Raw genomic sequence first — 16,662 nt, 5'->3', positions numbered from 1 at the left:
GTCATACCACCTCTAAAGATGTAGGAATTGGAGAAAAACTAGGTGACCAGTAGATAGCTACAGCGACTTGTTGAAAATACCTGGGCTTGCATACTGATATCAAAATAAACTGAGCAAAACACCGAATTCTACAACTGATTCTTTATACATTGTCTGCTCTTACAGAAATATGGAAACCATTAAATCTACTTATTATGGTTATTTATCTGCTATTATGGCATATGGGATCATATTTTGGGAAAATCAGCCACTTGCTAGAAAAGTGCTATGTGCACAGAAAAGAGCTATAAGACACATGAGTGGGTCCACCCTAGAGCCACATACAGAAATCTTTTCAAGGAACTCGAAATCTTCACATCCACTGAACAATATATATTGCACCTGGTGTGCCCCATAAGGAAAACACTCCCTTTTGAAATATGATGGTGTGCACCATAATCTTGATATTAGAAGAAAAGGGAGTATCCACTATGAGGATGCAAACCTGAGTATGGTAATAAGGGAGCCCACTTAAATGGCTGTAAGGTTTTCAATGCCCTCCCTCCATTAAGGCAGTTCCTATTGCAAGGGTCATTTATAATTTTACACTGTAGAGCTGTAGAGGAGTTCCTGAACCACAATGAATAATAATCATGTACATGTAACTCTCAGATATATCCTAGATCTTTATTTATGACCATGTCTATTTATGACTACAAAAATATTCATTTCTCTATATCATATTTTCTGCAATATTATTTTTTTCTGTAATGATTATTTTATTTTTCTGTAAGAGAGCCTATGCTGTAGATACTTTAATATGTAACTGATTAGTGCTATTAACATAATACCATAAAAATTAGTAAAATTGACACATTGACATATTAACAACATGTTTTACTGGTACACTTAATAATGAAACTACGCTGTAATATCACTGGAAGACTGAAATTAAATAAAATTGTAAACTGGAGATTTCTTCTTACTGTATTACTCACTCGTTTTCTATTGGTGTCAGAAGCTGAATCCAAAATCGTCCCACACAATATACGATAGCTTCTTCCATGTCACTGGCACTCTAACTCCTTGAGGTAGCGTTTTACTGTTTTAATTGTGCCTACAAAAAAATAAAACATATAAGAATGAGGATAAACACAACATTGCATGTTCAAGTTCTTAAAATTTATCAAGGGGAAATGTCATTTTTATGTCAATGATTGATAGTAGCAACATTAGAACGATATGCAAAGTACTAAGAAACGTTACAAAAATTCGTTAAGATCAATTTGAATAGTGTAAAAGTCAGTATCTATTGCCTGCTTTGTAACAGAGAAATTATAATGCTTTGTAACTCAGCAGTACATGGTTTATCGAAGTGCTTATGCAGCACTATTTTTTTACTCTTTTTTTGAAGAGAATAGCCATCTCTGAGGCTGTATGTCATGTTCCCTTCTCAGTGCAGCAATGCAGGGTCCATTTCTTTGATGATTTGCTTTGGAGCCAACAGTAGCTAACGCAGCTTTCAGGTTTGACATTTTACTTTCTGAAACCTCCTGATGCCTTGGAGAAATTGTGTCAGTCTGATTAGTAAATTTTTGCTTCAGTTTGAACTTGCGCTGATGTAAATGTGGAGGCTCAATATTTTGTCTACTGAGCTCCACCAATATGCTTTCTTTCCCACTTACAGATTTCCCTTCATCATACACATGCAGGCCTAATATACAGGGTGAGTCACTAACTATTGCTACCAAGAATAACTTCAAAAGTATGATAGGAACTGAAAAGTTTGTAGGAGAAATTTGCATGGGACAACGGGGGCCATAATATGGTATTGGTTGTTTGTTGCTAGCTGGGATTGCTTCAGAGATATGAAGGTCAACTTTGTTTTTTTAAATGGGATGCTATAGTTTGGTTCTTATTTTTTGATAGCAGCTATCGAGAGGAATCCAATGATGTTATACAGTAACATCTTTGAAGGTTAATGAAGGTCTCCAAGGTGGCATGAAAGTCCATTTAAAGAAGGTGTTCGAAGTGATGACCATTCATGTCAATACCGTGCTGCAATCTTCTTAACAAGGACTGACTGGTATTCATTATCACATTTGCACTTATTGAAGCAAATGCTCTTACAATTCTCTCTCGCACAAATTCAGGTGTAGTTGGAATGTCTTTTTAAACAATGTCTTTCACGAATCCCCAGAATAAAAAAATCGAGAGGCGTTTAGTCTGGTCAACGAGCCAGCCACGACACCTTCTCCATGTCCAATCTGACGATTTCGGAATTGTCTCTGCAACTGATTTCTAGCCATCAGCGAAAAATGTGCCAGACACCCATCATGCTGATACCACATTCTGTTCCTTGTTCCTAAAGGTATTTCTTCCAATAACAGAATGTGGTGTATTTCTTACCATTAAAATTTCCTTCTGTTCCTCAGAATGTCACACCATACATTCACAGATCACGGTTTTTGGTGTGCAACTTGCTGCAGCCAACATGGATTTTCAGTTGCCCAATAATGCATGTTATGCAAATAAACATTTCCATGATTCGTAAATGTAACCCCATCAGTAAATAAAATCAAATTAATAAATGTGTCAGCCCTCTGAATCTGAAGTTGAGCCCATCAGCAGAATTCATGTGACACATACAATTTATACCGGTTAATTCTTGGTGGAGACTGATATGGCGATGCAAAACACGAACAACACTACTCTGGCTCATGTCGGATTTCCTTGCGATTTGACATGAACTAACACAAGGATCTCGAACAACAGTGGCAAGAGTTCCAATTTTCGTTTCCTCGTTAGTAACTTTCCTATGCTGGATCTGTTTCAGATGCGTTAAAGATCCAGTTGTTCTCAATTTATCATACACATATTTAAAGGTACGACGTATAGGGTGAGTACGTTGAGGATAGCTTTCAGCATGTAAGTCTCTAGCTCTCATTGAATTTCGTTAGCATTCTCCATAAATGAGAAGCATATCGACTTGTTCTTCGAAGGAATACATCATTTACATTCGCTTGATTCGACGATACTGGTGTTACCGTTCCTATAAGTGTTGTATTGCGAAACCGTCGAATGGTGTTTACATGTCAATGACATGTGAGATGGATATGCCGTATTCGGCAAAAATTTACTATTTGTACGATATACGAGAGAGAATTGTCAGAGCATGTGATTCTATATGTGCCGATCACTTCGAACATCTTCTGTAAATGGACGTTCATGCCAACTTTTTAAACTTCATTGTCATTCAAAGACCTTACTGTTACACATTATTGGATTCATCTCGATAGCCCCTATCAGAAAATAAGTACCGAACTATAGCATACCATTAAAAAAAAAGCAGAGTTGGCCTTCATATCTCTGACGTGACTCCACCTAGCAACAAAAAAACCGTCATATTATGGCCCCCATTGTCCCATGCAACATTTTTCCCACAAACTTTTCAGCTACTATGATACTTCCGATGTTATTCTAAGTGGCAATAGTTAGTGACTCACCCTGTATATTCGTGGGCGTCATCATTTACGGTATAAAAGTTACTGACACTCACTGAGCTGGATGGCTGTCTTATTTTATGTAGGTAGACAAACTGAAAAAGCTTCACATATTCCATCTCATACTGAAATCTATGCATGGGCAAGTATGTTGGCTTATGAAGGTTTGACATGCAATATAAATCATTTTGTTGCTTTAGTCACACAAATTTTCCTGAACAATATAAATGATATTCACTTCAGAATTAAATGCACAAACCAGACTATCCTTATTCAACAACGCATTAACAAATCACCTCTGCATTTAATCTGTGTTTTCAGCAAATATCCTGGACTTTACCAGCGAGTTTCCCCTTTATCACAATAAAGGGAATTCACACTTGCCGTGAAATCATGTCGCACCAAAACATTCCACAACGCATATCAAATGGGATATTCACATAGGCCGTCAACAGACTGTCACGTCACGTCAAGGTGGCTCTCAAAGAAAGATTTTACACTGCCATCGTTTGCTAATATTGGAAGTTAACCTCTTTTTGCCATTCTCACTCATGTTACAGTAGTGGATTTAGCACTTTTGCGTCTTCTTAACCTTTATTTTTATTAATATGTTTGTTTTTGTGAAAAACTGCAAATGTTCCATAACGATTTGGATATTTTTTCCAATGAGTGTTCTTCCAAAAGCGAGGTGAAAGTGAAAAATTATTTAGATTTGCAATAACAGAATAAAGCTGACACTCATACTATATATAAATAAGAACATAAGTTGAGGAAAATTTTTTATTACATAACATTTTAAGTGATAAGTCTGCTTTTCTGACGAAGAAAAACATAGCTGTTTATGATGTTAATAACTACATAAGGAAAAAGTAATGGATAAGGTATATAGCCTCTATTTATTCCCTAAATATTGTGTGATGCGTTTGTATCTATGTATTTTCGGTAGCAAATATACATAGATGTTTTGAAATGTTGTTTCACTTCTCAGCACTTTACCACAGAAAACTGATCGAGAACATATGTTATGAAGTTTACTTTGTCCATCAATAAACTTTATTTTTGTCAGTTCCTCACTTTTTGTATGATGGGTGGTCACTCATAATATCACTTTCACGGTTTGGAACTGGGCTAAGCAAACTGATGTGACATGACGGGATCGACACTATGAATACACCCTTACGTGACATCCAGAGTGAGCTGGCCTTTAATGAGCATCGTCAGGGGCAAATTATTTGACAGGCGCATTAAGGTCAAATCATACTGGCTGTCACAACACCAACACGTCACAGCATTATCACATCATAGCAACGTCACATCAGTGCTTATTCACACTATTAGTCACGTCATGTCATGTCAATTGCCGATGTTGATGGGCTCAAGCAAGGCATACAGCTTTGTATCATGCAGTCATCAAAGGTACACGAGTGGGCCTTTGGCTCCAAAAACCCATATTGATGATGGTGCATTGAATGGTTCGCACGCTGACACTTGTTCATAGCCCAACATTGAAATCTGCAGCAGTTTGCAGAAAGGTTGTAACGTATAAGGATTCACTTCAGTCATTGTTGGTCCCGTTCTTGCAGAATCTTTTTCCGGCCACAGCAATGTGAGAGATTTTATGTTTTACCAGATTCCTGATATTTATGGTACTCTTGTGAAATAGGCATATAGGAAAAGCTCCACTTCATCGCTACCTCGCAGATACTGTATCCCATTGCTCGTGCACCAACTATGACACCACATTCAAACTCACTTAAATCTTGGTAAACTACCATTGTAGCAGCAGTAACTTATCTAACAACTACGCCAGACACTTGTCTTATATAGGTGTTGCCGACAGCAGCTCCGTATTCTGCCTGTTTACATATCTCTGTATTTGAATACTAATGCCTATACCAGGTTCTTTGGTGTTTCAGTGTATATGTGTGGGTGTCTACTCTGTTTTGTTATTGCAGAACCTAAATAACTTTTCGCTTTCAGATATCTAATCTCGCTTGTAGAAGAGCACTCTATAGAAAAAATATCGAAATCGTCATGGAACATCTTCAAGTTGCCAGGAAAGCAAAGCATAATAATAAAACAAAGTAGATGCAACAACGCAGATAAATCTCCTACAAGAGACAGCCCCAAAAGCAGGCCTACATATATCTTATGAAAAAGGCAGAGTACTCGACAAATGTGGAGGAGTCACCGAAATATATGGAAACTGATTATGGTAGGATAAAAAAGGCTTCAAAATCTAAATATCTAGATGAAGTAGTACAACGTAATCCATCAGACCAAGAAGCTAACCTAGCAAGTGCGAGGAAACTGGAGGCGGATTTTCAACTAACAAAAATCTTGTGTAACAGGGAATCTGTTTCTACAAATGCAAAACTTTGACACTACAGTACTCTCATTAAACCAGAATACCTTTATGTATCAGAACGCATTTCGTTAAATATAGCGAAACAATGAGGTGAAATAGAAAATAAGGAAAGGAAAATAATCAGGAAAGTCTTGGGCTCAAAATATGAGTACAGGAAATGGAAATTAAGAAGAAATAAAGAAGTTCATGAAAAAATTGAGTGAACATCGGACCCTATGAGGAAGAGAAGAGCTGCATTCTATGGATGCCTAAAAGTGTTAGATGAAAAAGGAGTGACAAAAAGAGTTTTTAATTTCCTTGACAGAATCCTCAAAAAATCAATGAAGTGGATAAAAGAAGTGAAAGCAGACCTGAGGGAAATGTAAATATTGGAGGAAGAAATAGGAGAAAGAGGGAGGTTCAAAGCAAAAGTAAAATGTTTCAAGGGTTTCCAGGAGAAAACAAAAAAGGGAGATACAATATGGAGAGAAGAAAGAAGAGAAAAACAAAGGAAAAGAACGAAATATTACTGGACAGAAAGAAAGGAGAAAAGAAAGAATACATAAGTTATTTCATGTGGTTCTTAGCAGGCCAAAGCAACTTAAAAAAATAAAAAAGATTTAATTGCGAAGATACAAAAGCACTAAATCCACTACAACAACATGAGTGAATGTGGCGAAAATAGGTTAACTTCCGGTTTTAGCAAACGACGCCACCGTGAAAACGTTCTTCCCGAGAAACCTTTATGTGATGAAACACTTCATTGATGTTCTGTGGGAGTCCTAGCATTTTAAACGAATTGTGGAACATTTTGATGTGACGTGATGTGTCGTGATGTGACAGCCAGTGTGAATTGACATTAATGTGTGAATATATTTGAAGAGACGTCTCAAATTTTTGTCATGAAAATATATGTATAGGTGTTCTGTGGATTCTTTCAATATGTGTACTAGTGTGTGTTGTTGGTTCTGTGAAAGTATGCACAAAACCTGCTGTATTTTGACCAATATTCTTGGCAATACAACCCAAACACAGCTGTACCAAAACCTAAAATCAGTCACTCCAGTGATAAAGGAAATACATGCTCAAAAGTTATAACTTCTCCTTCATGTATCAAACTCCGAACTTCCCACTGGTTCTTCCATTTGTAGAAGATAAGCATTATAAAATGGCTCACATGAATGTGATACAAGACACCTGAGGACATATTTTTTCTCCTTGAGTCTTTGTTCCACTACAAAAAATAGTGATAGCAACTCTTGGTTAGACCCGTCTGAAATAAAGAAAGCACAAGGAAAACCTTGTTTCATATCGACAAGCGCAAAAAGTGTAATTAAATAAAAACCATAACCACTAGTTCCATCAATGCAGATCCAATCACTGCCATGCTTCTTCAAAATTTCACACTGAGCACTATTCATAATAATGACAAAATGTTGTTTTTTTAGGAGAGGATGACATGGGCTACTTGTATCTTGTGGCTTGCAGAACAACACTGAAGATTTATTGATAGCATTGACTTTGTTTACAAATATTTCTACACTGGTGGCATTGTCTTTATGACCTGTGACATCCAAATGTTAATTGTTATACTGCTCAGTGCTGTACACTTCTTATTTTATGTGTCACCAGGCAGAATCGTTTTAGCACAGAATCAGATAAACTGTCTCTTATTTTGTTGAGTATCACATAGAATAGAATTCCGTTTGCTTTTTGCAATGTCAACAGCTAACATGTTTCTTTCTACACCTGTCAAACTTAAACAACTAATTTTGACATTCCACATGAAGAAACGCTTGTTCTACTTTGCACCTGCTATCTTCAGCTTCAGTTACTTCAATGCTGGAAGAAAAACCTTGTCTTCCTCCAATTTTTGTGAGTCCTTTTGGTTTTCATGTAGCATTTACCCTTACTTATAGATACGTTTCGTCCTGAATGATGACACAGAAAGAAATACTATGTGACATTGTCGTCAGTACAATACAATGCATACTTATTGACAGAAAGTGAGACTGTGTTTCTCTCTGTTTGCTGTTTACAGTCACTGAATTCCTAAAAATATGCAAATTTAGTCTCTTCTGATACGATGGACATAGACTATTTCACTGACAAGTGATCATAGGCTAATAGCATATTTTCGAAAGGACTGGAACACCACACAATGGACATTTCATTTTCATACAACTATTCATTGATGCATGTCCACTTCTTCCATTGTATATTAAACTGCACACAGGGTTGAACGGTTTACCATATGAACTACACAGGTATGGGAAGGGGAGGTTGGCAAAGCTTATAGATGACAGCATAGGTGGGGTTGGTGGGATCACCCATGGCAAAATTCCTGCAGTAGTGGGTGTTAGAGCTGCACCTTTTTTAGATTGAAGTCAGCTGATAGGTATTCCTGCTTAAGGGAAGTCTCTCTAACAAGGGAATCACTTTTGACAAAGCTTAGGTATCCGAGTAATGAGGGAATTAGTGTATTTCATCAAAATATACAAGGTATTAGAGATAAAGTTAGTGAACTGCTTATAGATGTTGACTCTGAAATTATTGGTATATCTGAACACTTCTTAAATAAGGAGATAATTCAGAGGCTTCCTTTACCAGGATACAGGTTGGCTGGCAGCTTTTCTAGGAGCTCTTTGCGGTGTAGGGGAGTGGCCCACTATGACTCCTGTGTGGACTGGTGGTGCCATGAACACATCACACAGCAGTTCTCACGTTGTGGTCCAGACTTGAAGCATAAACTGCATCGCAACAATAGTGGCATGAAAGTGGCGTACACATTGGGGTGTCATCATAATGATTAAACTGCAGCTACTGCTGCTACCGCATTGCCTATAGCTCACAGCCCCCACACCGACTGTTAATAAGCCTAAACATTTACTCGGACACCAAATGCCCAAATATATCACGAAACAGAATGAAAATAACACTCCAGTCCCCAGTGAGCCCCCAATTGCAATGTTACAAATGGTCAAGTGCACAACCTGTTAGAAGGCTCGTCTAAACAGGGGTTTAGTTGTACATCATTGCTTTGAGCCCTGTACTAATTCAATATACAGTATAAAATGTCAGCCTATGAACAGTCAATGAATAATTTAAAGCACGTTTGTCTACAAAAACATTAAGTAATCTAAGAATGGTCTGTTTGTACAAAGCTTTATCCTAACTCTGGTTCAGATTCAAGATCAGTTTTATTTCAAACAAAACACATTCCCTCAAGTGATGGCTGTACAGAAGCTATTATTCACACTTAAAAAATGATATTTTCGTAAAGCAGTGCATGCAAACAATTCCCACACACAGACGTCTGACTTTTGCAAAGGTATGCTAACGTCGATTAATTCGTCGTAGTTACCGGGTTCATGCAGTCGAATAATAAAGATTAACAATATTTTTTCAAGTTAACACAACGAATAAATGCATCTCCACAACTGGAAACTGTTACATCACAACTGAATAAGTCCAGACCGACGACTACTTTATCACACCCTAAGACCAAGCGCTCATAGGCTGCACACTTCTTTCCCTCACAACAAACATCGACAAAAGATGGCAAACCTGAACTGCTTTCCGCTTCCACAACTTGATCATGTGACCACTACTTGAGTCACATCAGTGTTTAACTCCTACACCACCAACTGAAATTATTTACAATTTTTAAACGTATTTTACGTAAAACACATGAGACAGATCTCAATACTCCTATTGCATTTTATTATTATACGAGTTAATAGATTAATTCTACACCCAGCTTAAACTCCCTTTTATATACTACTTTTCACACTATGAATCGGAACTGCAAGAAAATAATGAAATTCACAGTTTAATTTTTTATGCTCATAGATTACAGGTACTGCTGTAAACAAATGACGATTGCACAGCATTATTTTACTAGACTGTCTTATTAATACCTATAAATAATACAGATAATTGTATAACTATTTATGCAGAGGCTAAGCTTTGAGTGTAATTGTGGTGGGCTCTTTGCCTTGACACAACCTTTATACACTGATGGAAAAAAATCGCAACAATTTCGCGCTAGTCGCATAGCAGTGGCGCTAGTAGTGCAACCATGAGGATGCGGATCAGGTTTGTTTTAATTGCGTGCTGTAACGGTCACGAGCATTGGTGTTCACTGGAATGTACGACTGTAAGTAGACTGGACTCTGGTTGGCCATGTGGCACTACCAAGAGAAAAGGCCATAGTTTTCAGTGTATGGCTCTGGAACATCATACTGCATCTTCAGCAGTAAATTGAGCAGCAGCTGGCACCACAGTGACACAACGAATTGTTACAGATAAGATACTTCAAGGGTAGCTCCGAGTCGGGTGCCCTGTAGCTCGCATTCCACTGTCCCGAAACCACCACCATTAGCGATTTCTGTGGTGTCAAGCAAGAACTCATTGGAGGCAGGGTGGAAGTCTGTTGTGTTTTATGATGAAAGCTGGTTTTTCCTCGGTGCCTGTGATAGCCTTATGTTTGTTAGAAAGAGGCTCAGTGAGGGCCTGCAACCAAGCTGTCTGTATGCTAGACACACTGCATCTACACCTGGTGTTACGATTTGGGGTGCGATTTCGTATGATAGCAGGAGCACTCTCGTGGTTATCTAATACAACCTGACTGCAAATTTGTGCCTCAGTCTGGTGATTCGGCCTGTTGTGCTGCCAATCGTGATCAGTATTCCAGGATGCGTTTTGCAACATGGTGACACTCAGGCACATACCTCTGTAGTAACCCGACATGCTCTACAGAGTGTCGACATGTTGCCTTGGTCTGTTGGTCACCAGAACTGTCTCCAGTCGACACAGACGGAACACCATTTGATGAAAACTCCAGCATGATCGAGAACCAGCATGAACTGTCCATGTATTGAGCAACCAAGTGCAACTGCCAAGGAACTCCATCCCACAAACTGACATCTGGCGCCTGTGCAACACAATGCATGCACATTTCTCTGCTTGCATTCAACATTCTGGCGGTTGCACTGGTTATTAATGTACGTGCATTGCACATTTGCAGTGGCTTATCTCGCACTTACGTGATCTTGCGACGTTAATCACTTAAATATTTTCCTAGACAAATGTATTCCAGAAATTTGGATACTCTACATTAATTAGTTTTTCATGTTGCAATTTTTTCTGTCAATGTATTATGATATTTTTTTGTTTAGTGAAAAGCATGTAGTCGTAAGTAATTTTATTATAAGGGACAATCCATGTCCAATTAACAGGTCTCACAACCTCACCTTGTTTCATTTCAATAATATTTTAGGTACAGCTTGTTTGCAGTTAGATATGAAATTCTGCAAAGTTTCAGATGTCTATATTAATTACTATAAGACCTATCGTTGATTGAAATATTATAAACTACCCAAAATTCGCATTACTGTCATTCATATATTGTGATATAAATCTAGTTCTACTTAAGATACGGATTTGATCTTTGGCTTATTTTATAGAGAAAATGGAAGGTTTTAATTGTAGGCTTGTTTCAAACTTCACAAAGTAATTATTTGTCCAAAAATTTAGTTTCCAAAGTTTTGTATAGCTTTTTGTGAAAATCCCGCAAATTTAAAAATTTGTTTGGTTAATGTAATATTAGCCCACATGTTTTTAATACAACCTGAAAGTTTAATGCTGGAACTGAAAAGAGCTTTCAAGTCGTTATTAATTTTGTCCAGTGATATGTTAATGACCCTAAAAAATACAGACACCATGTTGAAAGATAGGCAGTGTATGAAACCAAAACTACTTTTTAACTTTCTCCACAGGTGGCAGCCTAATTGAATGTAATGTGGAGGTTATGTTTGTATCAACACTGCTCAGCAAAGTGCAATATTTTTGCTGTTACAATGAGTGTATGTGAGCTGCTCTTCTGTTATAACCCTTTCAAAGAAGAGAAACACAGTCATGATCTGAAAAATGTAAGACCTATTCACAAATGGATGATGAATTTGGTGACTGATGGGAACTTAAACTGTAAAGTCTGTAGTAAATGAAGACTGAAGCATAATAAATTGATAAAAAGGGAAATTGATGATAGGAACAAGTGGGAACCGAAATATAGTGGTAAAGGATTCTGATGACATTGTTGATACTGCAAATTCTGAAATTACTATAGAATTGCACAACAGTAGCTTACTGGCTATGGGGGAATCCCCTGTTAAGAAGAAGCGATTGCAAGAGAAACAGTATCCTAAGAAAAAAGCAAAGAAGGTGATCAAGGTGTTGGAAAATAATATTTTTAAAATTCTCTGTAATGAATGTGAAGAAGTTAAAACATAATGTAACTCTGAAATAATTTCACAACTTAAAAATAAATTTAAATCTGCTACAGAGAGGAATGACCAAATTCAAACACTTACAATACTACCCAAGTGTTGCAGTATTAGAAAAACTGAAGAATTTCAAGTTTTAACTATATGACTAGAAAGTCAAAATGTCTATTAAAAAAAGGTCTGTCGTCTATTCTGAATCTAAAACACAGCAGAACGTTGAGTTTAGATATTGAAAAAGTGGCTGAGACACTTTATACTAGTTATGACTTTAGCAGATGCTTGCCTGGAAAGAACAATTTTGTCTCTGTAAAAGAAGATGGCAGGAGCGTGCAGAAACAAAATCGATTACTTTTATCCAATTTAAATGAAGAGTATGTGTATTTTAACAGCAGCATCCAGAAACTAAGGTAGAATTGACCAAGTTTTGCATGTTAAGACCAAAGCATGTAGTCCTAGCTGGTGCATCAGGTACACATTGTGTGTGTGTATGTATCCAACATCAGAATGTAAAATTGATGGTAATAGGTGCTAATTTACAAGAACTTACTTCAGATTCTGAAACTGAATTAAACTTGAATAAGAACTGCCTGTCACAGTTAATATATAACTCTCCTCTACCAAAGTGATATTTTAGTAAGTGTGAAGAATGTCCTAGAGAACAAAAACATAAGAACAGTATTTACGAATTGTCTGAATTGAATTTGGTGGATGACATAAGTTATAAACAATGGATGCATATAGACAGCTCAAACTTAGAAACAATACCTTATTCAGCAGAAGAATTTCTTCATATTTTAATTGAAAAACTAAAAGTTCTGTTACACCATCATTCACTGCAGAACAAGAGGAATATTTCTAGACTGTACTGAAATCAAAACTCCACTAAAATGAGTGCATTCTATTGTGTGATTTTGCAGTAAATTATTCATTTGTTCTGCAAAATGAAATCCAATCATACCACTGGAATAATTCTGAAGGAACAGTACACCGTTTTGTAATGTGTTACAAAGATATAAGTATTACTTTTTACCACATGAGCTATGTAATAATTTCAGAATATTTAATGTATGACAGCACTCCTATACATCTTTTCAAATTACATCTTCAGCCGTTTCCGTCTAGGAAGTTAAAAAAATCTAAATCAAATTTATTATTTTACTGATGGATGTGCTGCACAATATAAGAATAAAAAGAACTTCATTAATCTTTGCAACCTGAGGTGGAGCCTGGAGTCACTGCTGAATGGCATTTTTAAGCAACATTTCATGGGAAGGGTCCATGAGATTGTGTAGCAGGAATAGTTAAGCGATTGACTGCACATGCCAGTCTTTAGCGACCTTACAATAATCAAATTACGACTCCTTTTCAGCTTTATAACTGGTGTATAGAGAACATAAAAAGCTGTACATCTAAATACTTAACAGCCCAACAGCATTGGGATGAAGAACTTAGTCTGTTAGAAGACTTCAAAAATGTGAAGTCAGTGGAAGGAATTCAGAAACTGCATGCCCTCATACCAATTAATAACGAAGATCTACTCTAACTCTGATGAATTCAAGGACGAAAACTTGACAGCATTGCAAGAAGAAATCAATTTTAAAGATATATCAAGATTGGTTGTTTGTACTTATGATTATAAGTGGTGGACTGCATGTCTTTTAAGTGTTGAAGAGGATAATGAGAAAGTGAAAGTAATGTTTCTTCATCCTAATGGACCTGCTTGAGCATATGCCTATCCCATGAAACCAAATAGTCTTCTACTTAATAAGAAATACATTATCAGTAAAGTTGATTTACATACCACAACAGGAAAGACAAATAATATTAAAACTCTGGAGACTGATAAAGTAATAAATCTGCTCATATCTGTTCAACAAGAGGTAAGAATTTTGTCTAACCATTCACATAATTCATGGATGTGATTATCTGGTTGCAGAAGTATATTAACTTTAGCACAGTGAGTTAAACATTCATTGAAGCAGGACACACTACATTAAATTTAGTTTCTTGTAAAGTAGAGAAAGTTCCAACTTCAAATTGCAGTGTAACTCATCATGTATAGAGCAATTACAATGTTTTTTTGTTGAAATTTAATTTTATAGGATTTTGTGTAATGTAAATTCAAAGAATACACTGTATGATTAATAAATGAATTAATGGTTGACTTTCATTGCAGTTATATGAATAGAAAAGCTTAATTTACGAGTTTCAAAAAAACCCAGAACTACATTTTCAGGTTAAATAGGTCATGAGTTATGGCAAAATACCTAATAGCATGCATTGACAATTTTATCGATCTTTCAGACTTTATGACATCATTAACTCAAGAGAAAATTAAAATATTCAAGTAACATATTGCACACAGCAATCTGTCATAATACCCTATATTTGTGTCAAAATTTGATTAAAATCTAAAATGGTGGGGTTGAAATTGATACTTTGGTTTGTTGATTTCACATAAATTGACCCACAAACAACATATCTAAACTTTGATAACATATCTAATATCTATGTTACATGTGACTGGTGGAGACTTTGTTGTATTTTTTATTTACTTTCTGTAGCTTTTTGTGTTCTTTAGTGGATATATAATTTAGCTGTAGACACAGTCAGAAACTCACCACATTTGCATGCCATCTGCTGATGCTTAGCCATGCAGTGTATTTAATGATGCAGGATTTCCTGGAAGTGGTTGTACAGCTAGCTGTGGATCGATCATAGCCATCTCACTCTCCAGCTATATGTCACTCAACCTAGTCTTCACATTTCATGATTGACATATGCATGTAAACCCACAGGCTGTAGCGTTACAACATCCATCAAACTTATTAACACCTCGGGGAGGAAGCGACAGGCAAACAACTGGTGACACATATCACTTCAGAATGCTTGGGACAGTATCCCACCAGTGGCGACAGCTTACACTATGAAGGAGACTCTGGAAAACTAACAGGCCCAGTGGAAAACGAGTGTATATCATGTGGTGACAAATTCAATCGAATGTTGTTTCTAGGAAGTCGAAAAGTTGGCATGAATTCACTGCTCAATGTGCGGTGTCACCGCCAGACACCACACTTGCTAGGTGGTAGCCTTTAAATCGGCCGCGGTCCGTTAGTATACGTCGGACCCGCGTGTCGCCACTGTCAGTGATTGCAGACCGAGCGACGCCACACGGCAGGTCTAGAGAGACTTCCTAGCACTCGCGCCAGTTGTACAGCCGACTTTGCTAGCGATGGTTCACTGACAAATTACGCTCTCATTTGCTTAGACCATAGTTAGCATAGCCTTCAGCTACGTCATTTGCTACGACCTAGCAAGGCGCCATTATCATTTGCTATTTATCTTGTGATGCATGTACCGTCAGACCGATGTTCACCAATTATGGATTAAAGTTAAGTATTCCAGAAGCTACGTACTATTTTTGATACTATAAGACCTTGACCTGTACCAGACCTCACGCCAGCCTGCGTGAGCTAAACGCGTGCCTTTCGGCTTCCTCTCATAGTGACTTGGCTGTCTTGTCAAGTCACAACACAATGAAGCATTCAAAATGGATGAAGTACATTCTGCAGTTCGATGATACTTCAGTAGTTTAATACAGGACTCCACGAGTTATTCCCTGGCCAAACCCATTCTAGAGAGACCAATAATCATGCCTGTAAGAGCAGTGGCCCTATTACCCTCTTAGCCTGAAAAGGATTTACAGACAAAATGATCAGTTACTCTGAGAAGGATTATATGAAAGGAAGCTTTAAGACATATAAGACACGACTGTGCCACCAAGTGACCAATGATTAAGGAAGTAAATCTGGTTGTGCTTAGAAACCATCACTAGCCTGACCTAACTGAGAACAAATAGCTAAGGTCTACTTGGTATACGACAGCTCATATTTGGTAGAGAAGGTTGTGGGCGACATCTAGTTGTGAGCCTGCACAATAGTGTTGAGAAAAGGGATCCAAAAATATTGGCAACATTAAGCTGTTCATCAGGCAAGACCTCCATATCTTTAGATTAGTATATCAGCTGTTATTTGCGAGTATAATTATTGTGCTAGTTACATGGGCAGTTGACTTTCGTTATTTTATAGGTATAAAAGTGAGACTGTTCTGCTTTTTATGTTGATGTACTCACAGGGTACTGTGTTCTCTGATTAAGACTTATACTGTGATATAAAACTGTCCAGTTAGTGGTAGTGCTTAGATGCGAACAGAGAGGAAGAGATAGTGAGAAACCTGTAACGAAAAGCTTATGAAACAGTTGAGAGACCTGATTCAATAGTGAGTGAAGGAAACCAGAAGTACTGGGTGCATGTTCTGATGTAGGCTGAATGAGTTCTGAGCGTGGTAACAGGATGAGGGCTGTTTCCATAGGGCAGGAGGCTTCTGGGAGGTGACTGTCATACATGACACGTGTAATAACTGGAACACTACGAAGCGCACTGCCCCTCCCCATCTACACTAATACTTTGAAGGCAGATTGGGTTGAGCATTGATTTGCAATACTGAAATTCTCCCAACAGAGTAGATTAGTTTAGCTGCAAGACAA

The sequence above is a fragment of the Schistocerca americana genome, chromosome X (assembly GCF_021461395.2).
Source record: "Schistocerca americana isolate TAMUIC-IGC-003095 chromosome X, iqSchAmer2.1, whole genome shotgun sequence".
NCBI classification, from domain to species: Eukaryota; Metazoa; Arthropoda; class Insecta; order Orthoptera; family Acrididae; genus Schistocerca; species Schistocerca americana.
This window is presented reverse-complemented; position numbering follows the sequence as displayed.